Source organism: Sinocyclocheilus grahami, unplaced genomic scaffold (genome assembly GCF_001515645.1).
Source record: "Sinocyclocheilus grahami isolate Dianchi unplaced genomic scaffold, SAMN03320097.WGS_v1.1 scaffold61.1, whole genome shotgun sequence".
In the NCBI taxonomy this organism is placed as follows: Eukaryota; Metazoa; Chordata; class Actinopteri; order Cypriniformes; family Cyprinidae; genus Sinocyclocheilus; species Sinocyclocheilus grahami.
The window spans coordinates 152,536-167,436 of NW_015505240.1; positions in this window are offsets into that span (position 1 = coordinate 152,536).

Genomic DNA, 14,901 nt, shown 5'->3' on the forward strand with positions numbered 1-14,901 from the left:
AATGTTGTATTCAATTAGATAAATATAAACTACAATAATTTTCTCTAGTTATCCCACTGTATCGTCTCTTATTAAACCAAATCTTTTCATTATCTTTTGAAATAACAGTTTGATGTTTACGTGTATATTTCAAAACTGAGTCCAAAAAATATCTGTTCAGTTTGTCCTCTCCAGTTACAGTTAAGTAATAAGGTGGAAGAAGGATAGACACAGTTATTCCCCAAACAATAGAAGATGAAAAAATTACAGACTGAACGTATTATATAATGCTAAGGCGGGCAGGATCATGGTCCCATGAGTCCTTTGAGCGCATGTTTTTGTATTTCCCCCTTCTCCTCCTATGAAGATATTAACATGAAGTGCTAGAATGGGGCCTCATTTTTCTCCAGTGTTTTCTCCAGAACATTTTTTTTTTCTTTGAAAGCATTTTATATTCCCAAGGTTTTGTCCAAACAGCAGTTCAGATATGAGAGTCAATCCCATGCTGTCTGCCCTGAGGGCCACTAGTGGTCAGCTTGTTTTTCAATTTACACTCAAAGAGGGCATTTATGTAGAGATTATAAAGACATAGCAGCAAAGTGGCCAGTTTAATTCTAAGAGTGCATCATATATATATATATATATATATATTTTGTTTATATATAAACTTTGTTTCTCTCTCTCTCTAAACCTCTATTTGTCAAGGTTGTTTTCCCATCCCATGTTGTCTTCCTAACTCTGCGGTGGCCGGATCTTTCTCTTTCAATCTCCCTGTGGCGTACTGAAGTGGATGTGCCATGTCTGAACTTGTTCAGAGAGAGGCAGCAATTTATTACCGCCAATCCACTGCCACTCTGGGATTGCACTGAAAAAGCCCTTATTTGCTGGTCTGTAGCACTGAGGATGCATCTCTTGCTCTAGTTTATTGAAGAGCGGTGACGTCAGGAGCCCAAGGCCCTCAAGACAGATAGATAAAATCAATGTGTGAGGTTGTTCTGTCACAGACTAGACTTGTTGTTCTTGAACATTTTAAATTGACTGCACTTTTTTGTGTCTACTTCATTTTGTATCATTAGATTGTTTCTATGGACACCTCTAGGCTGCTGCCGCCTCTCTGTAAATTATGTGATGATCAGCACAAATTATGTCATTGGATTTTATTGCATGTTAATTATATTTTTTGCGTATGCAAAAACTTCAGTGCAGAACTGATGTTGTCATCATTGCACTTCATATTTTATGACATTAAGAACAAAGCACCGCTCAAAATCACATTTAGCTATTGTTTTATCCTAAGTAACATACAACAGGGGCAGTTGCCTTAAACTATCCTGAGGTTAAATGTCTTGCTCAAGGGTATTATGGTGACAGCCTGTGAATCTCTCCTTCTGGGGTTTTAACTTAAAAACTTTTGGTTAATAGCCCACATTTTTAAGCACTAATTGCATATTATACAGCTGCAGCAGTATTTATCAGTAACATGATATTTTTGATCTTAAAAGCTAAAGCTCAGGGCTGATAATTGTAAAGCGAGGTGTATGATTCCCATAAGGAGCAAAAATCACCCTGTTCTTGAGCAAGGCACTTGATCTAACGGAATTATTCCTGTACTATAAAATTACTATAATTTATAATGCTATAAGAGTACTATTGGGAGTACTATAATTTGTTTAAGATAAAACGTCTGCTGCTAAATGACTATTTAGAAAAAAAAGGTGTTGGTTGTGCAATCCTTGTTTTCAGCATATTTCTATGTACATACGTATACACGCATATAGATATTGTGATTTGAGTGAATACATGTACATAGTACAAATGTGCATGTAGTGCATCAGTTTGCAGTTGCTATAGTTCCCAACCATGTTTCTGTAGTTCCCCCAACACTGTACATTTTGCATGTCTCCTTAATCAAACACACCTAATTCAACTCATCAGCTCATTAGTTGAGACTCTAAGACCTGAAATGGATGTGCAAAATATGCAGTGCTGGGGGTACTCCAGGAACGTAGTTTGTAACCAGAGCAGAGGTAGTCAACCTTGCATCTGGAAGGCTACCATCCTGCAGAGTTTACATCCAACCCTAATTAAACACATCTGAACCTGCTGATTGAGGTCTTCAGGATCTCTAGAAACTTCCAGGCAGGCGTGTTGGGGCAGATTGGAGCAGGTTTGGACATCCCTCCTCTAGAGCATCTAGAGAATATATAGGCTGTTCTGGAGTTTGACCCACCTGTCCTTTAGTGTTTACTATGCCTCTCTAACTCATCTCCTGTCACTCTCTGCCTCTTCTCTGCTTTTATAGTTCCCCTTCAGAGATTTGAAATGGGCTGGCGCTCATTTGTCTAAATGTGACTTTGTGAGGTGAGGCAGGGCCGGGAGATGAGCATGCTGCTTCAGCCGAGCCCTGGGAAGTGAATGAAAGCCTGGCAGCTCTCCCGTATGCTGACAGATGAATTATTGAGTTCTGTTTACCCAAACGAGAAGCCTTGGTGTGCTCGTTCAGGCTGGATGGGACTGGGAGAAAGGGAAAAAAACTTGCCTCAGAGCAAACAGCTGGATTCACTGTGTCTTGCTTGTTATGCTTCTTCCACACATACAAAGGTCCCAGAAAGTATCTGGACACCCATAAAAATGAATGAATTTCACTGCATTCCAAACCCCTAAAGTTTGACAAGCAGACACTTGGTTTGATATCTTGTTATATAATGCTGTGACATTCATTCGTTTTAAAGAACAACTCAAGTGTCCAAATGCTTTTTATGGCCACTCTATGTGGGGATTACAGACACTAGGCCATGTCCACACGTACACGAGTATTTTTATAAACTGAGTTTTTCCTTCTTCCGTTTAAAAAAAAATCTCCGTCCACATGAAAACGCAAAGGCATGCTATGAAGCACTGTCAAGAGCATGCCAAACCAACAGGGGGCGATATAATCCTCTCAACCGTAAAGCCATGTTGGCCAATCAGAAACCTGAAAAAGTCTCCAGTAGGCAGAGATAACAGCGCAGGCTCCAACGTCACAAGCCAAAAGCTCCTGGTTTCGCTGTCTACACGATAACACTGCAGCCGGAGTTTTTGAAAATCTTCACCCTGGCAGGCGTTTTCAAAAATGTTCGGTTTCAGTGAACTGGTGCTGTGACTTTGCGTGTGGACAGGGCCTAACTTACTCACATACAGACATCTAGGCAAGTGAACATCTCTTTCTAGTGTTCCTGTTCACACATACACATGAAACACACAAGCTTTGATGCACACAGAGCCATCTGGGATCACAGTGTTCTTTTCATGTCCAGTTGTGTGGGTGTCTGTACTGTATGTGCAGAGGGGACTGTTCTGTTATTAAGAACAGTAGGTTGCTGCTCATGTCCCTTGCAGTCTACTGAAAAAGCAAACATTGTGCATCCATGGTGACCCATATCCCTGCTAGGAACGTGCCGCATCACAAGTTCAATACTGTACCAGGGAAGCTACCAAGCAAGTTTACATCAGAAAAGCCATACATATGGAGCTAATGTGTTAGTTTACAAATCATGCACTATGAAGTTATAACATGTTATGAAAATAAGACATTATTAATTGATGATTTGCCCCGTAATCAAAATTTTTTTGTAAAAAGTAATAAAAGTTCTTAGTGCTTTACTGCCACATGTACAGTATAGGCATATTCTTTGACATTTGCATAAATGTAGATAGATGAGCCCAGGTTTAATATGGCTTCCAGAATAGACTATTTACATCTACAGCTGTTCTAACACCCATTTAGATATCATCTCCCACTGTTCTTTGATATGAGGAGACAGGTGCTTAGTTATTTGCTACATAGCACTAGCACATGTGTCAAACTGGTCCTTGAGGGCCAGTGTCCTGCAGAGTGTAGCTTCAACCAGCTCCAAAACACCTGCCTGGAAGTTACTAGTAATCCTGAAGATATTGATTAGCTAATTCAGGTGTGTTTAATTAGGGTTGGAGCTAAACTCTGCAGGAGAGTGGCCCTCCAGGAACTGAATTTGATCTAGAGCAAGGATGTCCATCCAGTTCCTACTACAGGAACGTGGTTGGGAACCACTGCTCTAGAGCACATGTGTCAAACTGGTCCTGGAGAGCCACCTTCCTGCACAGTTTAGTTTCAACTTGCTCCAACACATCTACTTGGAAGTTTCTAGTGATTCTGAAGTCTTTGATTAGCATGTTCAGGTGTTTACTTAAAGGGTTAGTTCACCTAAAAATGAAAATTAGACTGTGTTTTACTTACCCTCGAAGCATCCTAGGTGTATATGACTTTCTTCTTTCAGACGAATCCAGTCAGAGTTATATTAAAAAATGTCCTCGCTATTCCAAGCTCTATCTTTGTAGTCAGCGGGTGTTGCAGTTGAACAGTCTACAAGTCGTCAAATAAAGCTTGTGCATTCATAATAAAACGTGCCGCAGACGGCTCCGGGGGGTGAATAAAGGCCCCCTGTTGCGAATCCATGTGTTTTTGTAAGAAAAATATCCATATTTTAACCCTTTAAGGTTGGAGGTCAAATCTGCAGGAATAGGACACTCTGTTCTATGCTTTCAAAGGAACAACTTTGTACTTTACCTATCCCTAAAAGGCGTATGCCTTGGAGTAATAATACTATATTTACCCTTAAGGTACTACTATGAATGTTTTAGGGGTGCACATGGTACAGAGATGTGCCTTTTTAAGTGTACTTCCCTAGTGACAAGCTGTTGTACAAATGTACAATTTTTGCAATTTTTTGTGTAGACTATTTTAGAACAGTTCAAGAACCACATGATCTCAAAGGCATTTTTGTATAGGTAATGTTATAGATAGGCTTTTCAATATCAGTGTAATGTTTAGTTGACAATGCAAATTATTTTACCCAATTAGACAAGAAAATAGTCATCTAATTGATATAAATCGACCAATTACAGTTTTCCACCTTTTCCGGACAGGATCATGGCTCTACGAGACCCTTGGGTATATGTTTTTGTAGGTCCTGATGTTCAGCTTGCTTTGTATGTGCCAGGAATTCCCACTGGTCTTGGAAGTTTTGGAAAATTTGGAAGTCTCCTGCGCCCTGAGGCTTTGGAGGCCCCTGGCAGTCTGAGGCCCCAGGGAACTAATCCTGCTTGTCTGGTCAATGATTCAGCTCTAGGTAACCATCAAATCAGAAATAGCAGATTATACAGTTGTGCTCCAGAATATTTTGTTTACTTGCTGTTATCTTAAACTGAAGTGTTCAGTTTTTGTAGTTCTTCATCTGAAGTGCTTAATGTGAAGTGCGCCTGTTACCCTTGAAAGCTCTTGCTACTTTTGCATGCAGTATTTATGTAGATGAGACAATTGGTGAGTAGTCCCATTATTGTTTAATTGGATTTTCATATAATTATTACACCAGAGAATGCATAATTCATAAAACTGTACGCAATTACAATACGTGTACATTAGTATTGAGCACCTTGCCCGTTCCCGTCTCCCATCTGTCTCCACATACCTTCATGGATCCAACTCTCCCTACCTCCGTTCTATTGTTCCCTCTCTCCCTCCCAGCTGTTCCTTCCTCCCTCCCTCCCTCCCTCCACGGCAGGAATCGGGCCACGTGGTCACAGCCAACAGCAGGCAGAGGTGAGAGAGTGTAAAGCAATAATCACCCTGCAACATGCATCATTCTCCTAGCGCCTCATGTCAGGGTGAGATACAGGCGGCAGCCAGTGCGAATATTCACACGTGAATCACACACAAATCATGGCACTATTTGTCATCCTACTATACTGCTTAGCTACAGCGGTATGTGCCAAGGTGAAACAAGGAGCTGATAGGCATGAGACTCACGTACGGTGCGAGGGCTCCCTCTCTCTGGCAGGATAATCCGGCAGGCACTAATGGTGCCCGTCCCGGTGCTGCAGCACTGATGACATTGCTGGAGTTGTTCAGAAGAGGCCGTGAGCTTCAGACGCTTGTGGAGATTAACACGTACCGGACATGTTCAGTAATGTTTGACCTTCGGGGCTTTGGCATGATGGGAGTAGCTATTGTAAATACTTTGAGTGTTTAGTTGTTTTGTCTACTCCGGTAGAGTTTTTTTGGCATCTTTTCACGCCATACATGTCACAGTTGATGGCATGTAAGAAGATTTAAGACCGTATTCTGTTCCATAAGAAAAATGCAGACATTCATTTTGAAAGGAAGAGAGCGTTGTTAAAGGGGAAATAACACACACAGTTTCACCCAATCTCATGTTAATCTCGAGTACCCTATAGAGTGGTACTGCATCCTTTATATCTCCAAAAAGTCTTTAGTTTTATCATATTTATAAAAGAAAGATACAGCTTTATGATTCTCTCCGGAAAAAGCCGTGGGCGGAGCTAAAGATTGACGAGCACTTGAGCTCCGACTGCCAAAAAATACAGACATTTGATGCAGTTTCACTTACCGTCTACAGTTCTGAATCATGACCGGGATCTTTTATAGCTCGACCGCTCCATCCTTCAGTATCAAACGATGTGCAAATCCAGCATCGAGCTGGGCCTTGCTTATAAAACATTCATCAACAAACACACTAAACGCCGTTGCTGCTCCGGAAAAACAAACTGCATCCACTGTTTACATAACGTTGGGGTCTTTAGGAAGCTGAACAAAGTTATCTTTCCCTTACAACCAAAAACACACTTCTTTGGAGACATTCTTCCCGAGTGAGTCCTGTGCAGCGCTCCCGACCGGATGAAAAGCATTGATGGGCGCGATCTCGCTCTCGCTCTGTGCTGCGCTGCATTTCCCAAAAGATTCGTAAGCCTAAGAAGTTCATAAAAACAATCGTATGACTGATCTTAATATTACGGTCTGTTTCCCAAAAGCATCGTAACTTAAGTAGCACTTGAAAATCATCGTAGATCTACGAGTGCTCTGGAGTAATCGTAAAGCCCTAAGTGCATCGTAAGAAGACAGATTTATGCGGTCACCTGCAGTGATATAAAGTATATTATAGGCTATGTTATTATGTAAAGTATAATATTATACGTATAATATAATATAATATAATAGTTATTATATCCGAGTTGTCTGGAACGCAGCATAAGGTTAACATTTCAATAAACGAGCGTGTAGGCTACTACAATTACGAGCCATTCTATAAGGTGACATTGTAGCACTTGACAAACGGATAGCGACTCCTAAGTAGTACTTAAAGCACGGCTACGTGCGATTGTGTTAAGTGCATTTTTGGGAAACGCACGTGAAACAATAACGAACGATCGTAAAATAACTCGTAGAAAACGCTCTTAAGCTCTAAGATCCATTGTTATCGAGAAACGCAGCCCTGGTCGATGCGTGCACGGGGGCGCTCTTCCGAGAGAAATGCCCATATAAGGAGGTCCACCCTCGTCAATGTTATGAAGAGCCACGATGGAAGAAAAGCTCTCCGAAACTTGTACGAACCCGGAAGTAAGATTTTTAGCACAGAAATACTCCGTCATACGTCCAAATTGTTTTTTGAAATTGTGTCCATGCTTAGCATGAGAATCCGACTCTTTAACAGTGTAAACAACTCTGAATGCATGAAACAGCATTGTACCCCCCTTTAAGGGCAAGCGTTGATTGTTGTCATGAAGGTTGCAGTCTTGTACCCATTGCTCAGTCCACAAGACTGTTGGGTGTCCCATTTGTCATTTTACGGTTCAGAAGAGTACACTATATGCCCTTGATGCACCCTTTTGCCAATCCTGCGCTAGTTCACTGCATCTAACTTCACAGCGAACTGTTACCCAACAGTCTTTGCCACAATTTCTAGGCTTGGAAGGACTATGAGGGCTGCGGGTGGCATTTGAAACATGGCCAGTGTTGATGTAAATTGCTGTCTGACGAATCTTCAGGGTACTGATACTATAAATAATCACAAAAATCAAGGCACTTTTTGCCATGTTTATATGTAGTTGAAGATTGTAGACCGGATTTCAATTGGCGTGAAATCTTTAAAAGTCATGCAGTTGTGTTTTCAGGATTGATCATTGCTGTCACTTCTCATGCCCATCCCTAGAGTAAACTTGTTAGACTTTGACCTAAGCGTGACAGGACTTTAATGTCACACACACATTGCTTCAGAGCCTGTGAAAATCTGTGCGTCCGGGTCTACTCATTTAGAAATTAAAAAAGAAAGATTGATTTAAGACTCAGTATCATTATTTGACAGTATCAGTCAAGATAGGTGAAATCAGGGCACATAGTCTCAGTTATAAAGCAAGGTCAGCTTCAAATTGGTGCACTTGTAGACCTAGTCCATTAAAGTATTAGGAAACTTATGTCTCTTTTTTTTGGATGCCATTGCATTATATACAAAAATCCAAAATCATGATGTATCTGAAAACAAATCTTGTCAGTTTCTATTTTAGTTAGGCAGCTAACTTCACTTTCCTGAGACATTATACATATGAATTCATACTGCACTGTCCAAATACTTTTTAGGGCCACTGTATGTGTTTTCTGAAAGAAAGGAGAAACAAAGACATGCCAACAGAGAAGTCATATTTGCACCCTGTGACCATGGAGAATGATAGTGGCAATTTGGTTGAGATTTAGATTGTCATTTAGCTGTGCTGAGCTGTAGTAAAAATCCCAATAAGTGTAGTAATAATCCTGATGATATTGACTAGATGAGGCTGTTGTAAGTGGGGAGTGTGTAGGTGTATGTTTGCATTTGGCTGCTTTGCCTTTTGTCCATTTGTCAGTCTGAATCAGCCTGGTGGAGTTTAATAAATGTGAGCATTTGACCTTCTCTGAAGTAGACATTGTACTGCTGTCTGGAAGGTTCTTTGTTTTTGTTCTCCATGCGGCTTTCTACTTAGCAAAAGGACATGGAGGTATTATGTATACAGGTTAAAGCTAGCTAAATGGTTACCCATTTACTATGCTTGAAAAAGAAAGATTGCAAATCTTTTTTCACATTTCTTTAGGAAAATGCAAGTGATTGCTTGTCCATGTTAAGATGGGCTGTTCTGGATGGTTGGCCATTGTAATGTGGTTGCTAGTTGCTAGTTGCTAGCTCACAGTCAAGTCTCTTAACATATTAATGTCTGAAGACATGTTTTTTTACTGTAAGTGTATGGGATTTTTTCACCTGCTTTATAATCTGCCAGGTAAAAATCATTAGTCTAATTGCTTAGAAATGTAATAACATGTTTTTTCGTTAGCAGGGGAATAGGATTTCACAGCTGTAGCAGAGGCAATTTTTAGGGAATAACTTACATTTAACTTTTTTTTAAGCTCTTCTAGGAGTTGAAAAGTACACATCATCATTCCGTTTTTACCTGAATGGACAAGAGCAGTTCAGACATTCTACCCAACCTTTGTGTTTCATGGAGGAGAAAAATAATACAGAAAAATAATACAGAAAAATAATACAGGGTAGGAACAGTAGGTAATGATTTTAAAAGTTTTATTTTGGGGTGAACTATTACTTTTAATAAGATCATAAATAACAAGACGTGAACTACTACTAGCCATAAATAACAACAGTGTTGTAATTGTCCATTAAAATGTTTGCAAAGCCACCGGGTGATGTTGTTCAAATGTGTGGTCCTTCCGTTGTCATCATTCCTTTGTGACTAAGGATGGTCTGTAGTGACAGGTTTCAGAGAAGATGTGCAGTCTGGGGGTGTGTGCATATGACTCAAAAGGTATCCGGGGGATCTACGCTGTAATGATCTGTTTAATGATCTGTACATCTTGGGTTTCTAAATAAATCAACACCGCTGCCTCCTCACAGTAGTGTCATCTGGTGGATGATACGTGTGACTTTTCCTGTAGCAAAAAATCACTTATTTTACTGTACTGTAAATGGATTTGTTAAAAAAAAAAAAAAATTTGTATCATTGCCTTTTCATTACTGGCAGGGCTGAGTGTAATGATGAGTCCAAAGCAATGTAAGTTGACCTACATTGCTAAGCCTGATTTATCAGTGTTTCATTTTCTCTAAATGTATAAATGTAAATGTCTCCCACATACATTTGTTAATTTAGTAAAGGTAAGTAATTTCTTACAGGAATATTCCAAGGCAATTTAAACTCATTCAACAACATTTGTAGTGTAATGTTGATTACCACAAAAAAAAATAAAAAATCTACCCCATATTCTCTAAATAGTAAAAAGAAGCAAAAATCCAAGGTTAAGATGAGGCACTACACTCTATCACTCTACGCTGTAAAGAAACACACGAAGATAAAGGTATAGAAAGTCTTTAAACCAACACACAGGTAATCCAACACAGGATATTCCAACACACAAGGTAACATTGACGAGACCGAAGCTTTTAATGTTATAAAAGCACTCGTATGAATTCTTCTTTTAAAACTTGTATTATTTTAGATGTAAATTTCTCATAGTTTTTAAGGTTTAGGCATTATGTTGTCATGGCAACAAATATATCAAATTTGATATATTTACACAGAAAAGGTTAGTAAGCCATTTTTTTCACAGTAAAGTACAGTAATATTAACATGCATATTGTTGACATCATCTAGCTACACTATTCAAAGTGAATATTTTAATATGAATGTATTGGCCCCATTCACTTTCACTGTAAGTGCCACACTGCAAGAGATACATTTTTGTGGTAATCATAATCAACATTATGCCACAATGTATTAAACCTTTAAATATTCCTTCAAGATACAATACTGCATGTAGACTTTTACTTTTAAACTAATGCAGGATACGTCAAGCATTTAAGTATGTGAATTTTACATTAAAGGTGACATATCATGAAAATCAGACTTTTCCAGGTTTTAAGTGCTATAATCAGGTTCCCGGTGCATCTGCCAACCAAGGAAACATGAAAACGATTAACCCAGTAACTTTGTTTTGGTAAGCCTTTTTCTGCAAGCGTCTGACGTGTCTGATTTCGCTCCCTTGGTGATGTGGCAAAGGGATCTCATTACAATATTACCACCCCTTAATTTGTAAATGTAATACACCCACAGCGCCGTCATTGTGTTTTCGCAAGCGACAATGGTGTACCAGCTCTAATGCCACGGCAAAAGTGTGAGCAAAACATGCTAACTGTTCTGTCTTGGCTGCACAGACAAGCACAGAACACTAATTAGAGTCCCAGCCTCAGAGGAGACAAGAGAGCAGTGGATTTATTGATTTATTTACTGTATGTTGCTGCTGCCACACAGATCTAAAATAAAACTGTGATTTATTTCCCAGCAGTTTACATTCACAGACATAACCAACTGTTTTTGTAACTCATGTGTGTTTTTAACGTAAACGTGTGTGTTAATGAGAACTTAGTTTAGTACTCACATGCTGTGACAGCCGCTTTCTGTCCATGTGCTTCAGATGTGTGTGCTCAGAAAACCTATATCAGAAGTTTAAACTCATATGGTTTAAAACGCATGATTTCAGCACGATAAACATGATAATCAGAACTAAAACAGATGTTTGTAGCAGGTTCGAGCTGTAAAGGCGCAACTCTATTCTGGAAAAGGGGGCAGGTCATTTGCATTTAAAGAGACAGGCCCGAAAAACAGCGTGTTTCTGCTTTGAAATTATATAATAAATGATCTGTGGAGTATTTTGAGCTAAAACTTCACAGACACATTCTGGGGACACCAGAGACTTTTATTATATATTGTAAAAAGGGGTATAATATGTCTCCTTTAAAATTCCTTAAATTCTCGAATAATTCCATCAGATATATTCGTGTTTCTTCTAGACATTTGCTGTAACAGACGCTGTGCCAAATTAAATTAGATCATTTGCCTGTTCTACCTACATGATTACCAATTACTGCATTATTCAAATTAAGTTTCAAATTATGCAAAGTGGTGAAGATAAGGGTCTCTCTGTTGCAATTATCATAACCTTGCTGGTGTCAGTGGGAGTTTATGAGATTTCACATGCCATTATTAGCAGCTGTCGATACACAAATGTGATGTAGCAGTGGCAGGAGCTCTGGCACACAATGAGCCAGCGGAGTAATGGAGTACGAGTGGTTTGGCTAACCTTGTTAGGTTATTTGTTTTGGAACAGACAGTGAGTGATGGGAACAGCAGTGCCCCCCTCAAAATGGTCCAGGTGTGTGTGAGAGAGGAGACTTTGTCCAGAGCACAGATGAGGGCATCATGTCCAGAAGAACATATCGCTTTACCATTCCTTCATCATCATTATCATCATCACCTGAAAGGATAAGACACAAAAGCACAAATTTGTGCATTAGGGGATGAGTTTTTTCATTTTACATTGGTCTTCTCAGAGGACATTTCTTGCTAAAACTTCAGGCTTCAGACAATGTTGCCAGTAGTAAACCAGATCTTTTATTCAGTTGGAAAATAAGTCTATTATGCAGAGGTGGGGAATTTTTATTAATACATTTTTTTTTAATAATTAATCTGTAACGCTTAGCTGTGCATGGTGTGAACATCCACTGCAGTCTGTGTGGGGATAATTAACTAATTATATTGGCTTTATCGCCAGCACATGCTGTACATAGTGCTGCATGTCTCGGTACTGTGGTAAAGAAAAGGCATTTTGTCATTCATTCATTTCTGTTTTTCTTCCCTTCATCGGCAGTCCCACCACGCACACTCACAGCCCAGGGCTACCACGGATTATATACTTTAAAAAATGGTGTCGGCCACGGAAAAAACCCAGAAGCACTGTAATATATATTCTTCCCTTTCAGTTGGTCACTTCCACGTTGTGTCGAAGACACTAGGGGTTGCACTTGGGAGGCCAGACACTTCTGGCATCATTGAAAAAGGCCAATGAAATTGGCAAGCAAAATTTGCATAGCTGGCCACGCCCCAGACATGCAGGTATAAATAGGCCAGTCTGGCATTTGCTGCATCTCCCAGCTCTCACTGGGAGATGCAGCACTGCATTCACCTTTCAATCTCCTCATCGTTGGATCTATGACACAAGCAGCGGTTTCTCCTTTGCCCATACACAGATAAGTGCAGTGAGAGTACCCCAGGGTGCTTTAACGCAATCTTTGAGAGCAAATTTCCGCTTAAAAGATACATTTCTCTAAAAGAGCTTCATGAATGGATTTGTTTGTGTTTACAACATGCTTTTCCATTTGTGTACTTCTGGGTGCGATTTGTACATCTCACCCTCTGACAGGCACAATCGCTGTGCTCAGTGCTTGGGCCACGCCCATGCTGAAGCAACTTTTGTGGATGGTTTACGTCCTCCTTGTGAGGATATGGCTGTGTGCATGGCAGCCATGCTTACCCAGGCAGCAGAGAGCATCAGGATTGAGTGGAGTGACCTAACAGACAAGCCACATTGCGACCGTTTGGCTTGGCTGTGCAATTCAGTTCGCCAGGAATCCACCGAAGTTCAGTGGCATTCTGTTACCACTTTACAAGCTCCCATTCAGAATTCTTACCCTCAAACACACGTCAACACGTGTTAACGTGTCAGGTACTGAGATTGCAGTAATAGACCTGAAGGACGTGTGCTTTCATGACTCAGACCATTTCATCAGTCTGCCTTCGAAGGACAGGCATATTAGTACAAAGATCTTCCCTTCAGCCTGTCTCCGTCTCCTCGCATCTTCACGAAAGTCATGGAGGCTGCCCTTGCCCCACTTAGGGAAATGGGCATTCGCATTCTCATTCTCGATGACTGGCTCATTCTAGCTCACTCGTGAGAGTTGGTTTGCACATACAGGGACATGGTCTTCGACCACCTAGCCAGATTGGGGCTTTGGGCCAACTCAGAGAAAAGCAAACTCTTCCCTGTGCAGAGTATCTCTTTTTTCTGTATAGATTGGACTTGGTCACTATGTCAAGCACACCTCTCAGAGGATTGTGCTCGGTCTGTGCTGAACTGCTTGAGAACGCTCAAGTACAAGGTAGCAGTCCCTCTCATATACTTTCAGAGGCTCCTGGGGCATATGGCATCCTTAGCCATGTTTACGCCATTGGGGACTGATGCATAAGAGACTGCTTCAGCACGGGCTTCATACCTGAGTCCTGAGATGGGCATGGCGCTGAGGCACGCACCTCGCCTGCCATCTCTTACTGTGACTCAGGTCTCTGCGTACCACTCGCAGTCCGGGTGACCTCAATCGTGTTGCAATCTCCCTCTCACGGCAGGTCACGCTAGAGCTGTAGTCAAGTCCAGCTTTGTCGAGTCCAAGACAAGTCCAAGACCAGGACTAGTCGAGACCGAGTCAAGACCGAGTCCAAAGAGGTTCGAGTCCAAGTCAAGTCCAAGTCCAAAAGTTTTGAGTCCAAGTCAAGACCGAGTCCAAATGAGAGAAAAAAAAAAATAGGATCCTCTTCAAGACCACATACTTAACTAGTAATAATGTATGTGATGCGAGAGACAGCATATCTCCTATTCTAAGAAAATCATTTTACATTATTATTTGTAATGATCAAAAAGCATGTGCAAAGTAACAACTCTGTAGGACAGGGTTCTCCAAACTAGATCCTGGAGGGCCAATGCCCTGCAGAGTTTAGCTCCAACTGGCCTTAACACACCTATCCTATTATAGCAGACATATCCACTGATTTGCATTGATTTTGCCTTTCTAATAGTCCTGCATGATATGAGGAAATTCTGCTAAGTGTGATAACAGTGGAGGTTTTTTTTTCTTTTTTTTTTGCAATGATGATTACTTCTGATAAATAAATGAATAATTAACTCTGCATATTAGGGCCAACAAATACAATGAAACATTTTTTTGTTTGTTTTTACAGCGGTGAGCATTACAACCAATAACATACGGTTCCATTGAGTTTATTAATGCAATGGCCAATCAAAGGCGTTCAGATAAGTCATCGCTGAAACGCCAGAGTTTTGTTGAGTGCTGAATTCTACACTCTGGCGCCTAAATCCACCAACTCTGCTATTTCATAGCACGTTTCGGTGCCCATTGCTAAATAACATGTTCATACTGCAATGACAATGAAAATACGATTCAT